This window comes from Mchenga conophoros, linkage group LG3, assembly GCF_057382185.1.
Source record: "Mchenga conophoros isolate Kocher_MC1m ecotype Shallow Benthic linkage group LG3, M_conophoros_male_GT1.1, whole genome shotgun sequence".
Taxonomy (NCBI): domain Eukaryota; kingdom Metazoa; phylum Chordata; class Actinopteri; order Cichliformes; family Cichlidae; genus Mchenga; species Mchenga conophoros.
The window spans coordinates 75,426,269-75,439,691 of NC_140528.1; the positions used below are offsets into that span (position 1 = coordinate 75,426,269).

At 38.4% G+C, this 13,423-nt stretch overlaps 1 pseudogene; it reads right to left on the reverse strand.

Moving 5' to 3' along the window:
- Nucleotides 1–1,065: 1,065 nt before the first annotated feature.
- On the reverse strand, nt 1,066–5,742 carry LOC146580502 (uncharacterized; annotated as a pseudogene).
- Nucleotides 5,743–13,423: the final 7,681 nt, after the last annotated feature.

Sequence of the window (13,423 nt, forward strand, 5' to 3'; positions counted from 1 at the left end):
CCCACTGGTCAGCCAGTGTTGTCCACCTAAGTGGACATGTAAAAAACTCTTTGAAAAGTACATGTTAAAAAAAAGTTCAAAAATCTTGTTTTCATGCCTAAAGATGAATAAAAATACTTAAGAAAAAAAAATTTGATTGAGGTTGTCATAATTCATATGTGAAAGGGTTAAAGGAAGACAAGTGTTTGTCCTCTGTTGTTCCTAAGGTACAGTGAATGATATTAAGGGGAAGAGGTCAACACTGGGGGGAGGGGGGGGGGACACAAGAAGCAGAAGTGCTTTCAAGAAGCAGCCACAGTGAGGACACAGCCACCTTACACTGAGGTCAGAGCTCAGAATTTTAAAAAGCATCTGAAACAGCTCAGGTTGGAAAGAAGCCTTTTATTCTAGCTGTTGTTAGGGCTCAAACCCTGGTGCAACCCTGAATTGTATAAGAGGAAGAGGATGGATGAATGGTATTCCAATTATGTAATCTGATAATTTACAAACTGAAATTATCTAATCAGAATGTAAGTAAGGATTATACAAATGAGAAAGCAGACAGAGGTGTGACATAAATATAAATGTATTATCTGACATACGAGGACAGCTACAAGTAGTCTGAAAAACAGTTTGCAGGTCTGTCAGCATGAGACATTCTCACATAGAAGACATTGTTAGTCTCTAATTCATTTGACCATAATTGGGTCATAATTAGACCAGCATTTCTCAGATATTATGCTGTACTGTACAATCTTACTGACACAGGATTGAAGCTGCATGATGCAAATAAAATGACTAAATCCTCCATTTTATGGTTTATTGGTTTCAAACCAGCAGAAAAAGAATTCAGAAGAAGTCGCAGAAGAAATATATGAGGCCGTGTAGTGAAATGTTTTTTTTTTCTTGTTATCATAAGACATTTGGAGTGATGGCTTCTACAACTTTGGTTGTGCATAAACTAAAGCTTACAGTCTAAGAAGTCAGAGTGTTGATATTAATGTAAACACAAAAGGATAAGATTAAAACAGCAACTGCATTTGTAGTGACTCTCAAAATTTCTGAAGGTTAAGAAAAAAAAAAAAATCACTTTACCAGTTGGTTCTCATCTATGTTGAATGTACCAGTTGGTCCTTGTCTACCAGGGCACTTGAAAGACAAACCAGACACAGCAGGGTGAACATGAGGAACAGGCCTTTGGTGGTGCTGGAAACAGTCACTGCTGCCATCGCTGTTCTGTCTCTAAGAAGAAAATGTACATTGTAAAGCATGAAGAGTTGAATGGGAAATGTACAAACTCCAGCTGAACATCTTTAAATTCCAGCGGAGTTATTTTAAAAAAAAAAAGAAAAAAAGAAAAAAGAGTATAAAATCAATGCATTACATTGCATCACAAAGGAAATAATTAAAATAGAACTGAATCTAAAATGTCACATCACAATGTCCTTTTACACACATACTTATTTTTCCACCTCCCCTTTTGCTCAGCTTAACGCTGCTGTGTGTTTGTTTCCTGGTTTCCTGGTGTGCAGAAACAGTCACACTTACCTGAGCTTATTGTTGTAACTCAGCTTTCACTTTTGTTTCACAGATATTTCCCTGATCCTGCCAATATTGAAACTAAATGATTTGTGTCATATGCTTACCTTGATATATATATAGCTGGTTATCTTCTGTGTAGCGATGAAAATGTATGCAGTGTTTTCTTACAGTACTGCCTAAGGGAAACAAGTTTAATGTGAACAGAATTGTTCCCAGCACAGAATTCTTTGAAACTCAATGACTAACTTTTGTACATGAAGCAGACTCCCAACTTACATTTACAAACTGAAATTTGTCAGATAGATATGATTCAAACCAGTGCAGTGCATTTCCTTAAACTGGGAACAGTGTCTTCCAGTGTCTGTGGTAAAATAGTGCTCAGATCTTTTGTGTGTGTTTTTGGGTGGGTTGTTTGCAGGTGTGTTGCACTGTGTTTGTATGTGTGTAGATGCAGTAAAACTTTCATCTTAGCTTAACTTTGAAGCTCAGGCTTTCATATTTGTTTTACAAATAACTTCATTTGCCTGTTTGTCTTTACAGGAACATGCACAGTGTCGCTGTGAGACAGATGCAAATGCCTTAATGACAACATGAGGAGAAAAAAAGTGAAGCACTGCAGAGTGCACTAAATTCTAAATGCAATCTTTAAATATATTTTAAAACTGAACAATTTTGTTTATCTTTACATCATTTGTAAATGGGTCAGGTAAATTTTAGTTAATCCACTTTTGTGGCTGACTGCTGGGGATATGGCAAAAAAAGTTGTATATTTTGAGATAGATATTCTGACAACAAACAGTAGCAGTAGCAGGTTAATGTTTTTATTATGTGTCAGGTCATACAAACATTTTTTCCACCGCAGAAATTAAGTAATGGTTGAAAAAAAAAATCGAAATTCTGTAAATGTATTCCCTGAACATTATCTTTAACACATAAAATCCTCTGGGCAATGATAGCTAACAGTAAAATCCTAGTTTATGTAAAATTGTAAAGAAGGGGGACACTTCAAAAAAGTTAAACCAAACTTAAACAAGTACTATATGATAAGGGAACTAAACAGATGCAACATTAGAGAAAAAGGAAATCACTGAGACGGAAGTTACAATTCAGCTTGCAGTTCCTCAAGGAATTCAATAAATTCATTCTGTTTTTGTAGTTTCTTTACATTTTCTTCTATTTCCCCTCCCAACTGCTCTTTCACCCTATCAATGTAAGCCTCAATTTTCTTCAACATCTCTGTATTGAAGTCCGTTAGTTGTTTGATCTCAGTCACTTGTTGTTTGAACTCAGTCTGATGGGAGAACATTTAATTAATTTCATAACATTCCACAAATTCAGTTTACTCTTGCCACATTATATTTTGTCATACATGTACTCGAGTCACTTATTACAGCTCCTAATGCACCAGTATTCTTAGACAATGTTTGACAGGTATGTGAGAAACATGTACCGACCTTCAGTTTTTCTAGCTGCTCGTGTGATTTCTGATAGTTTTCTTTGAATTTTTCCTGAAATTCCAAAGTAAACATTGTTTATGTTTTTTCTTTGTTTGTTTGTTTTGGTAACGGTATGAACAGTGAAAGGTGGTGGATTGGCCAGATACTGGCCAAAATGCTGGGTGAAAAATCCAGGCAATGACAAACAAGGTTTTGTAAGGAAGAGCTTTTATGGCCGTGGCAACACTCAGTGTTGACTGCCTTCGTCTTTTGTTTCCCTCCTCTTTTACTTCAGACCTGTCTCTTTCTTCCCAATTCTACTGTCCGTTGAGAATGTGTGTGTGAATCACAGTGGTCACAGTATTTTTTAGGTCTTCTGAGTGCGTGACATTCCAACTCAATCAACCAGTTACTGACAGGTAACCCTCAGGCTAACAGGGAATGCAGTAACTCATTTGGTTTTGTTACAGTTTTTTCTGAATGCTTAAACCCTAACTGTGATTCTTATAGCACAATTTCTGAAACTATTAATACTTATAGCAAAACCATTCTGTTAGGGGTGAACAGTTATCAAACACTCAGGTGAAGAAATGACACTCAGACAGTTCAACAGTTAACGTGCACGGGTGAGAGCTCAGAGAGAGTCACAACCCTACACTTGTCTTGCATCTTTATTTATACACTTCAGTAAAGTGATGTCACATGGCAAAGGAAAGATAAAACAGGAACTTAGCTACACGCTCTTCACTCGTGGGGAGAGAACATGTAGTTGCTGGAACTTAATCTAACAACAACAGCTTGTTTTCACAACTCATTGTGGTGTTGTGATGTGATTGTTCAGAGAGTTCATGATAGAAAGACATTTGCATAAGCAGAAATATCAAACACTTATCAGTATATCACTCAGTTGCATTTCATGACAATAAAACTTAAAAATCCCTTAACACATTCACTGAGTTTGCAAAACTAAAAGCACAAACACTGCTTTGAACTTAGTTTACCATTTTGTAACACACACTTTGCAAACCTGTAGCTACAATCCACTGCACAGCACTCTTTTGCCTAACTGTAAACACAAAAGGAAAAGATTAAAACAGCAACTGCATTTGTAGTGACTCTCAAAATTTCTGAAGGTTAAGAAAAAAAAAAAATCACTTTACCAGTTGGTTCTCATCTATGTTGAATGTACCAGTTGGTCCTTGTCTACCAGGGCACTTGAAAGACAAACCAGACACAGCAGGGTGAACATGAGGAACAGGCCTTTGGTGGTACTGGAAACAGTCACTGCTGCCATCGCTGTTCTGTCTCTAAGAAGAAAATGTACATTGTAAAGCATGAAGAGTTGAATGGGAAATGTACAAACTCCAGCTGAACATCTTTAAATTCCAGCGGAGTTATTTCAAAAAAAAAAGAAAAAAGAAAAAAGAGTATAAAATCAATGCGTTACATTGCATCACAAAGGAAATAATTAAAATAGAACTGAATCTAAAATGTCACATCACAATGTCCTTTTACACACATACTTATTTTTCCACCTCCCCTTTTGCTCAGCTTAACGCTGCACATTTTTTGTAACTATTGGCTAATTTTGCAAAACTCTACACACAAATAAAAAAACCTGTCACCCAATTATCAAAACATTTTAGTTCTCTTGCAAAAGCGAACACAGCTAGATTAACCCCTCACACCTTTGTAAAAATGGTGTTTTCGTATCAAACAGTACACACAAGCCATCATCTACTAAGCACACAATGCGCCAACTGCACACTGATGGTATGAATACAAAACACATCTGCCAGTTGCTTTCTCTGTGTACAGATGTCAATTTGAGGTCACACCTTTGTCATAGTGTCATGTAAACATACAAGGATCCAAACGTCAAGTATTGGTGTTCATTCACACTCATCAAAACCAAGACAAAGTCAGAACACAAAATAGGAATTCCACAAATAAAAGGAAAAAAAAAGACAATCAGCCTACATCATGTCGTCTTTCTGGGTCCGGCCACAAAATTTCGTCCACATCGCATGCGACATCCTTCAGTCCAAGGCACCGGGGAAAATATCTCCTTGCATGCCGTATCCAGGCCTGACATGATGCCTGGTCAATATCTCCACATGCCTCCTCCATTGCCTGTAAAAGGGCTACCTGTTGATGAGGATGACGGTCATACACTTTCCAGCACCAGGCAGAGAAGAACTCCTCAATGGGATTCAAGAATGGAGAGTATGGAGGGAGGTTGAGTGCCATGAAGGATGGATGGTCTGTAAACCAGTTGCGGACCAAAGCAGCCCTATGGAAACTAACATTGTCCCATATGATGACATATCGGGTCTGCTCTGGTCTCTGAACAGTGAGCATGTCATGCAAGGTGTCCAGGAATGCAATAATGTGTACAGTGTTGTATGGGCCTATGGTTGCATGATGGTGAACAACACCATTTTGGCTTATAGCTGCACACATGGTTATGTTACCACCACGTTGTCCTGGGACATTGATGATGGCACGGTGTCCAATAATGTTCCTGCCACGTCTCCTGGTTTTACTGAGGTTAAAACCGGCCTCATCTACAAAAAGTAGCCCATGTCCCATTGCATCTGCTTGTAGTTCCATCACTCTCTGGACAAGACAAAACAAATGCAACACATCAGGCCCATGCACAGCACTACAGTATGCACTTCCAAATTCAGAACCAATGACACTAGCTTACCTGCACATAGTCATATCGCAGTTGCTTTACACGTTCTGTGTTCCTCTCGAAAGGAACTCTGTAAATTTGCTTCATTCTTATTCTGTGGCGCGCAAGTACACGACTTAGTGCAGAAATGCTTGCACTGTGTATATTTTGAAAGATGGTGTCATCATCCATTATGCGCTGCTGTATTTCACGCAGTCTTATTGCATTATTGGCAATCACCATGTTCACTATATGGGTCTCCTGCTCTGGAGTGAACATTCTGCCTCTGCCCCCAACATCTGGACGTCTAGCAATTCTGTAAAGTAACAATTTCAGTATTTTTGCATGTATGGTACTGTTGTGTTTCTCATTAGAGTATGGCAGTGCTACAAAGTACTTACCGATTCTCATTTCGGAATGTCCTAATGATGCTTGCCACAGTGTAGCGGCTCAGTTTAGGCTGAACACGTTGGCCAGCTTCCCTCAGGGTCATCCCATGGTTGATGACATGGTCCACTATTGTAGCTCTGGTGTCATCAGTTATTCTGTTTCGTACTCTTCTTACCCTTCCTCTTTCCCCTCCTCATCCTCTTCTTGCTCCTCCACGTCCTCTTCCTCCGACTTCTTCACCTCCACATCCTCTTGCTCGGCCTCCTCTGATTCTCACTCTTCTCGCTCTTACTGCTCCTTCCATTGTACTCCACATAGACAGCTTACCTGTGGCCTGTTTATAGTGCTTAGGCTGATTGCAAAGTGGACTACTTATCTAAAACAGTTTTGACATGTGAAAGTGTGCCAGACAGTTGGCAAATTAGTGTTAATGATAGCCACACATGTGTATACTTTTGCTAGGAGTGTGTTGGAAATTTGGTAATTGAGTGTTGTGCAGTGAATTGTGCCTACAGTTTTGCAAAGTGTGTGTTACAAAATTGCAAACTGAGTGCAAAGCAGTTTTTGTGCTTTTAGTTTTGCAAACTCAGTGAGTGGTTTTGCTGTAAGTCTGAATAGTTTTAGAAATTGTGCTACAGGAATCACAGTTAGGGTTTAGGCATTCGGAAAAAACTGTAAGCCCTGTGGTGGTGACTATTTCATTTATCCCCCCCCCTTTCCTCCTGTAAAGACATTCTCTATGCAGTTGCCTGAACTAGAGTCCAGAGACCACCAGCTTACATCAATTATGACACAAAGGAACTAGTCACAAAAAGTGACATAACTAATTTTTATTGGGTGAAACTAGTAAGATGATAAAATATGCAATGTATTGACTACACTGGGCTGAGACAACGTATATAACAAAAGGAACAAAAATAAATATCCCTCACCACTGATAACCTAGAGGGCTCTATTATTGACTAATTTTGGGATGAGTGTAAGAAAATGTTTAGCTCTACACTTTTGGGAACATTAAGCAATGAGCTGCTTATTTATTTTATTGGTTTAAGAAACCCACTTTTCAGAACCCAGTAAATTGTTAAACTAGTTATTTTTGTTGACTTAGATTACGTTTTGTTCTCTGATTAGACTCTTGCCTCCACAACCTGAAACCCCGTAAGCAATAGAAAATGGATGGATGGATCTAATCCATGTCTTTCCTTCCTTCTTCTTCTTTTGCTACGTACTTCTACACATTACTCTGTTTTCTCACTCACTCTAGCCTACACTGAGAGTCTGCTCAGTGCTGCAGGACAGCTAAACAGAACAGAGCAGCAAGGAGGGGTTGAGGCCAAGTGCACCTGCATGAGAGGAGAGGTGTTTTTGCATAGACATGTCTCCTTTCCGGTGAACGTGAGCAACAAACCTAACCCCTATTAGCTTCATGGTTTACCAGGATGTAAAAGGTGCATTGTTAATGCACCTGCGCTTTTGCAAATATGCAAAGTCAACATGTCTGCCTGTAAAGAGGTCTATTGTTTAAGATGACTGGCAGAGCAGAAAAGAAGTATAGTGTCTTTATTTTGTATTTTTTGCAATAAATAGTGTTTATATTTCTCAAATTATGTCACTGGATGCTGTCAGTATATTAACACATCTGACAGTGTAAGTCATAGTCATAGTAAAAAACTATTTTATGTCAAGCAGGTAAAAGGGCAGTCCTATTCAAAATTATTGAGACACAGTACTCAAGTACTGAATGAGAGAAATTACAGAGAAATTATTCCCAGAGGAATTCAATGAAAGCCTAATAAAGGCCTACTTCTCAGTTTCTTTTCAGTGTGTGAAATTTCTTGATCAAATTCTTTATTTACCCTGGCTACATCAATCTTGATTTTCTCTAAGAAGACATTAACTTTCTGCATAAAATGTGCCCTCTGGGGTAATGCCGGAAGATGTTACAAGTACCAGGTTGCGGCAACCATGGACAGCTATACATGTGTCGTGAAAACACGGACACAGGAAATGTCCCATATGGAAAAGATATATATAATTCTTATAAAGTTTGTATCTGTCTTGTATGAAACTTATATGAAAAGCATATAAGAGTGAAAACACATATAAGATCCCTTGAAAAATTATATAATGAAACTTGTATGTTTTGGATACTTACTAAAACAATGTATGAAAGTAATGAGAAAGTGGCCACTTTCATGAGTAAATCATGTAAGCCTTATATGATTTACTCATGAAAGTGGCCACTTTCATGAGTAATCACATATAAGTTTTTACTATTTCTTTTCCATATGGGGTGGCTTGTTGCTGAATACCACTTCACACTTTATATGCTGTACTATTAAAAACTCACTTATAAAATGAAAGCTAGCTAGATGCTAAAGTACTGCAACTGCAACATATGGACACGTGCAGTTGTTCCAGTGCTGTGGTGAAAAAAGAAAAAAAAAAAACATCGGCCCACTGACTACAGCGCAGTTTTTTTCTTTTATCTCTTTTTACGTGACATGCCCTGGTGATTAGTACATGAGATATGTTACTGTTTCGGCTCAAACTGGTTTGATGTCTGAACGGTTATAGTGATGTAAAATAATAACTCTAAAACATAAGTGCAATAAGCATGGTTTGTAAATGTAAGGAGTGAAAAGTAAATAGATTTCTTTGTGTGTTTGCATCTGTGTGTGTGTGCTGTTGGGTGTGCTGCAGTGTGGTCTGTGTGCAGAGGCATTAACACTTAGCTATCTCAGGCTTTCATTTTTGTTTCACAGATTTTAGCCTATTTCACAAGAAGATGCACACACATCTTCATGTGAAAAAAAGTGTAGAAAAAAGGAAAAAAGGAGGAAAAAAGTGTACAAAACATACTACAAAACCCCCTCAAACTTTTAAATATTTCAAATGTGCACAAACATTTCTGCTCACCTTTTGCATAATATGTAAATTGCTTTGGATGACAGCTGGGGATGATGCATAAAAGATAAAAAGTTGTTGAATGTACAGTATATTGCACGAGATGCAGAAATTAGAAAACATTTTCTGTTTACTAAAAAAATGTGTCCATACTTTAAGCAGTAAAACAGACTGACGCTGACAGTGTAAAAAGTGGGATAATGGGTATACCACATGCTGTGCGTGGCATTCTTTCATTTCATGAAAAACTTTACTCACTGCTTGTTTCTCTTTCCTGTAAACAAACCACATTTACAGGAAAACAAGATTCACATGTGTTTGAGGTCCTGTTTCTGCTCCAGATATGTTCCCAACAACCCTGCTTTTGATCAGCTCATTACCCTCTGTGTATTTAAGGACTGTTTCTACAGTCAGACTGACAAACTGTCAGATTGTACAGCTGATTATGCAGACCATTTTCACAGCTAGCAGCACATCAAGACTTTCACTCCAGTTAAAATATTCCTGCACCTGTTCCTCTCTTGTCCTCCGTCTTAGGAAACCCTTGGTGTTTCAGCTGTTACCTCCTCGCTGTCTCCTCTTGATTCATAACATTTTTAGATTTTATATTAGATCTCCTCTTGATTCATCCCTTGGAAAAAGACAATTCTACATCAGATTCCGTGTTCAGTTTGACATCTGAAAGGAATTCTCCCAACCAATCACCACTTCACTGATTAATCCTCTACCTTGGCTGCATAGGGGCTCATTTGATCATTCGACTCATTCAGTTTTGTTAATAAAAACTGTAAATCTGTTCTTAGCCTTAGCCTGTGTGCTTTTGGGACTCCAGTTCGAGTATAATTATGATAAAATGACTTAACTAAAGACAGGGCCCAGGGGACACTGTGGCAATAAATCAGCTTTTAGGAAATCAAGGAATTCTATTAGAGCAATGAAAGCTGCACTGAGATCCACAGAAAAAAAGAAAAAAAAAAAAACCTAAAAACTGACAGCTAAGTGTAAGTAAGCATAAGCAACATCCTGCAACAGTTTAAATCTTCACCTTCACCTGCTGCAGCTATATTTTTGGAAGGGTTTGAAGCTATTCTCACAGGTTTTCTGGTGAGCTACATCACTACTGCTTTGTCCTGTGAGACTTATTTATGTTCAGCACTGAGGGATCCAAGGTATAATACATTGTGGGGCAGCGGGATTGGTTGGTACGTGGATGAATTATATTTTGTTTGAGTTTGAGGAAGGGAGCTTAAGAAAGTTGCATTCTGAGAAAGCCATTAAATGAGTGCTAAATGTATATTTGTTTTTTGTTTTTTTTACCGTGGCTGAGTCTTCCAATTTCAAAGAGGCTTTCAGAGGCATTTTTGAAGCTGAGACTTAGTATGATGACACAAATCTTTGGGGAGTAATTCTACACAGAAACTGCCAGGTGGCTAAGTTGGGACTCATTAGCAGATGTATTGTCGATCTCTTTTACACCTCTCCGGGTGTACTTGTTCTTGAATGATAAATGAGTAAAACCCTGCACTGTATTGACTAACGTTATCCAAATATTTAGATTTTTTTCTTTTTTTTTTACCTTTGTAAAAATGTCAAATAACAATAGACTTTGACATTTGTTATGTCTTTCATGAAAGATTATGTGGGGGCATCATCACAGTGAAAAATAAATCACTGATTAGTTTTGCTCTAAAACCTGTCAAACTGTTTGCTAAGTTTGAGATATGCAGATATCATCATTTAACACACCCTGTTTGACACACTGAATACTTAGCTATACCTGCCGGTATAACAGCCACCCCATTCAGCTTGTCAACCTTTGGTTAATCATGTACTCACATGATTAACTGTCACAACCGCTTTGTTTTTTTGACCTGAGTGACAGTTTCATTTTCCTATCAATACAATCTCAAAGAACATCGTATCCCCATCTATTTAGTGCACGGGGGAAATAAGCACTTAGATTAAGCTGAGAAATGTGAGATCTGTGCCTTTTTTGGGATATATTGAGAGTGTGCAAAAGACTTGCAATTTGTTAATTATTCTGTGCTTTTCAAGACACTAAAGCAGAAAAGTATAAGGAGGCATGGTTACAGGTGAAGTGCTAGAAATGTAGTTGTCCTAGTGTGCCAAATGTGCTAGTTACTATGAGTACTACAAATGTTTGTGTTCAGTTGCTTTCAAAACAAAAGCATTTGTGACTCTAACAAATGAAAATGGGGAAACTCACTAACAATCTACAAAAAAACTTTGGTTTAGTTCTTCATGTATTTTCATAGTTGAGATTTCAAAAGAGGAAAACACAAGTGCATTAATCACAGCAGAAATCCCCAAAACTATTTGATTTTGAGGAGGTGCTTTTGGATGTACACCACATTAAAAAACGCACTGTTTGATTTAACTATGAAAAAGTATTTTGATTTTGAATAAACATTGTTCAGAAGTTTATGGTACATCAACACATTTACTACCACTCCATTCAAGACTAAATCAGCTACAAGGTAGAAAAACTATTTCTGTAACTACCAAACACACTTAAAACGACTCTGAACATAAAGCATGGATTTCCTTGTTATCCTGACAGCATGTACACTATTGATGTGTCATGCGCAAAAACATCAGCCGATGTTTTGTAGTGAATCAGAAGAGACAACTCCCATTGAGTGAGAGCCTGCTCCCCACTTTTTTTAACGAGGTTTGTTGTGTTGCCACAGTATTTAACTGGCTTCCCACATACATCGCACACAGAATAATTTCTATGTTGAAAGTAAAGGCAGTTATGATCTGTGAACCAGTCAAGATTGTGTGTTTTGTGGTCTAATGTTTTGTGCCTCGGGTTTTGGTACGTAGCACGCACATGAATGAGAGGCGGAAGGCGATTGTAGTTCCTGTTAACAGGGTATTGCCGACTATCCCGCTAATTGCAGAGTTTAAAACCAAATTTAATCAAATTAAATATTGATATTTTCATAAGGGAATTGATCCTGCAACATGAAATGCTGGTATTGGAATATTTCAGGATCGCCCGTCACGTCACTACCCCTCAGTCAGTAAGTGAGATGGTGAGGAGGAGAGTGCAAGTGCATCGCAAAAACACATAAATATTACTGACACGTGTAAACGAAGCAGCATCTGACTGCAATTTAAGAGCCATTAGGGAGCCAAAAGAGCCAGCTCTTCTTTGGGAGCCGTGCCACAAGAACCGGCTCTCTGGAAAGAGCTGAACTTCCCATCACTAATGCACACAAAAACACAATGTCTCTGCGAAAAGCAGATATGTCACAGATTCATCACTCCAACCAGAATTCACTGACAAGCAGAGACTTTACATGTCTGTGTACATGCTGTCAGGTTATGGGAATCCATGATTTTTTGTTTATATCTTTTTGCTTACAGTTTTTTCTGATTGCTTAAGCACATTTTTTGTAACTATTGGCTAATTTTGCAAAACTCTTCACACAAATAAGAAAACCTGTCACCCAATAATCAAAACATTGTAGTTCTCTTGCAAAAGCAAACACAGCTAGATTAACTCTTCACACCTTCGTAAAAATGGTGTTTCCGTATCAAACAGTACACACAAGCCATCATCTACTAAGCACACAATGCGCCAACTGCACACTGATGGTATGAATACAAAACACATCTGGCTTTTGCTTTCTCTGTGCACAAGGTAGGCTATGTCAGTTTGAGCTCATACTTCTGTCATAGATCCATAAGCATAGAGGGATCCAAACTTCAAGTACTGGTGTTTATTCAAACACATCAAAACAAACACAAGTGTTTATTTCCAAGTATAGGATTATTTGCAATCGCCATAATGACTATATGGGTTACTTGGTCTGCAGTGAACATGCTTCCTCTGCCCCCAGCATCTGGTCATCTAGCAATTCTGTAAAGTAACAATTTCAGTATTTTTACATCAATGGTATTGGTGTGTTTCTCATTGGCATATGGCAGTGCTACAAATCTTTGTGCGAAGTGACTGTACTAACCGATTCTCATTTCAAGATGTCCCTATGGTACTTGCTACAGTGTAGCGGCTCGAGTTAGGCTGGACCCGTTGGCCAGCTACCCTCAGGGTCATTCCACGGTTGATGACATGGTCCACTATTGTAGCTCTGATGTCATCAGCAATTCTATTTCTTACTCTTCCTACCCTTCCTCTCCCCCCTCCTCATCTTCCTCTCCCCCCTCCTTGTCTTCCTCTTGCTCCTCCTTGTCCTTGTCGTCCTCTTCATCCTACTTCTTCACCTCCACGTCCTCTTCTTCGGCCTCCTCTACTTCTCACTCTTTCTGCTCCCTCCATTGTACTCCGCACACACAGCTTACCTGTATTATAGTGCTTAGGCTGATTGCAAAGTGAACTAATTATCTAAAGAAGTTTTCACATGTGAAAGTGTGCCAGACAGTTGGCAAATTAGTGTTAATGATAGCCATACATGTGTATACTTTTGCTAGGAGTGTGTTGGAAATTTGGTAATTGAGTGTTGTG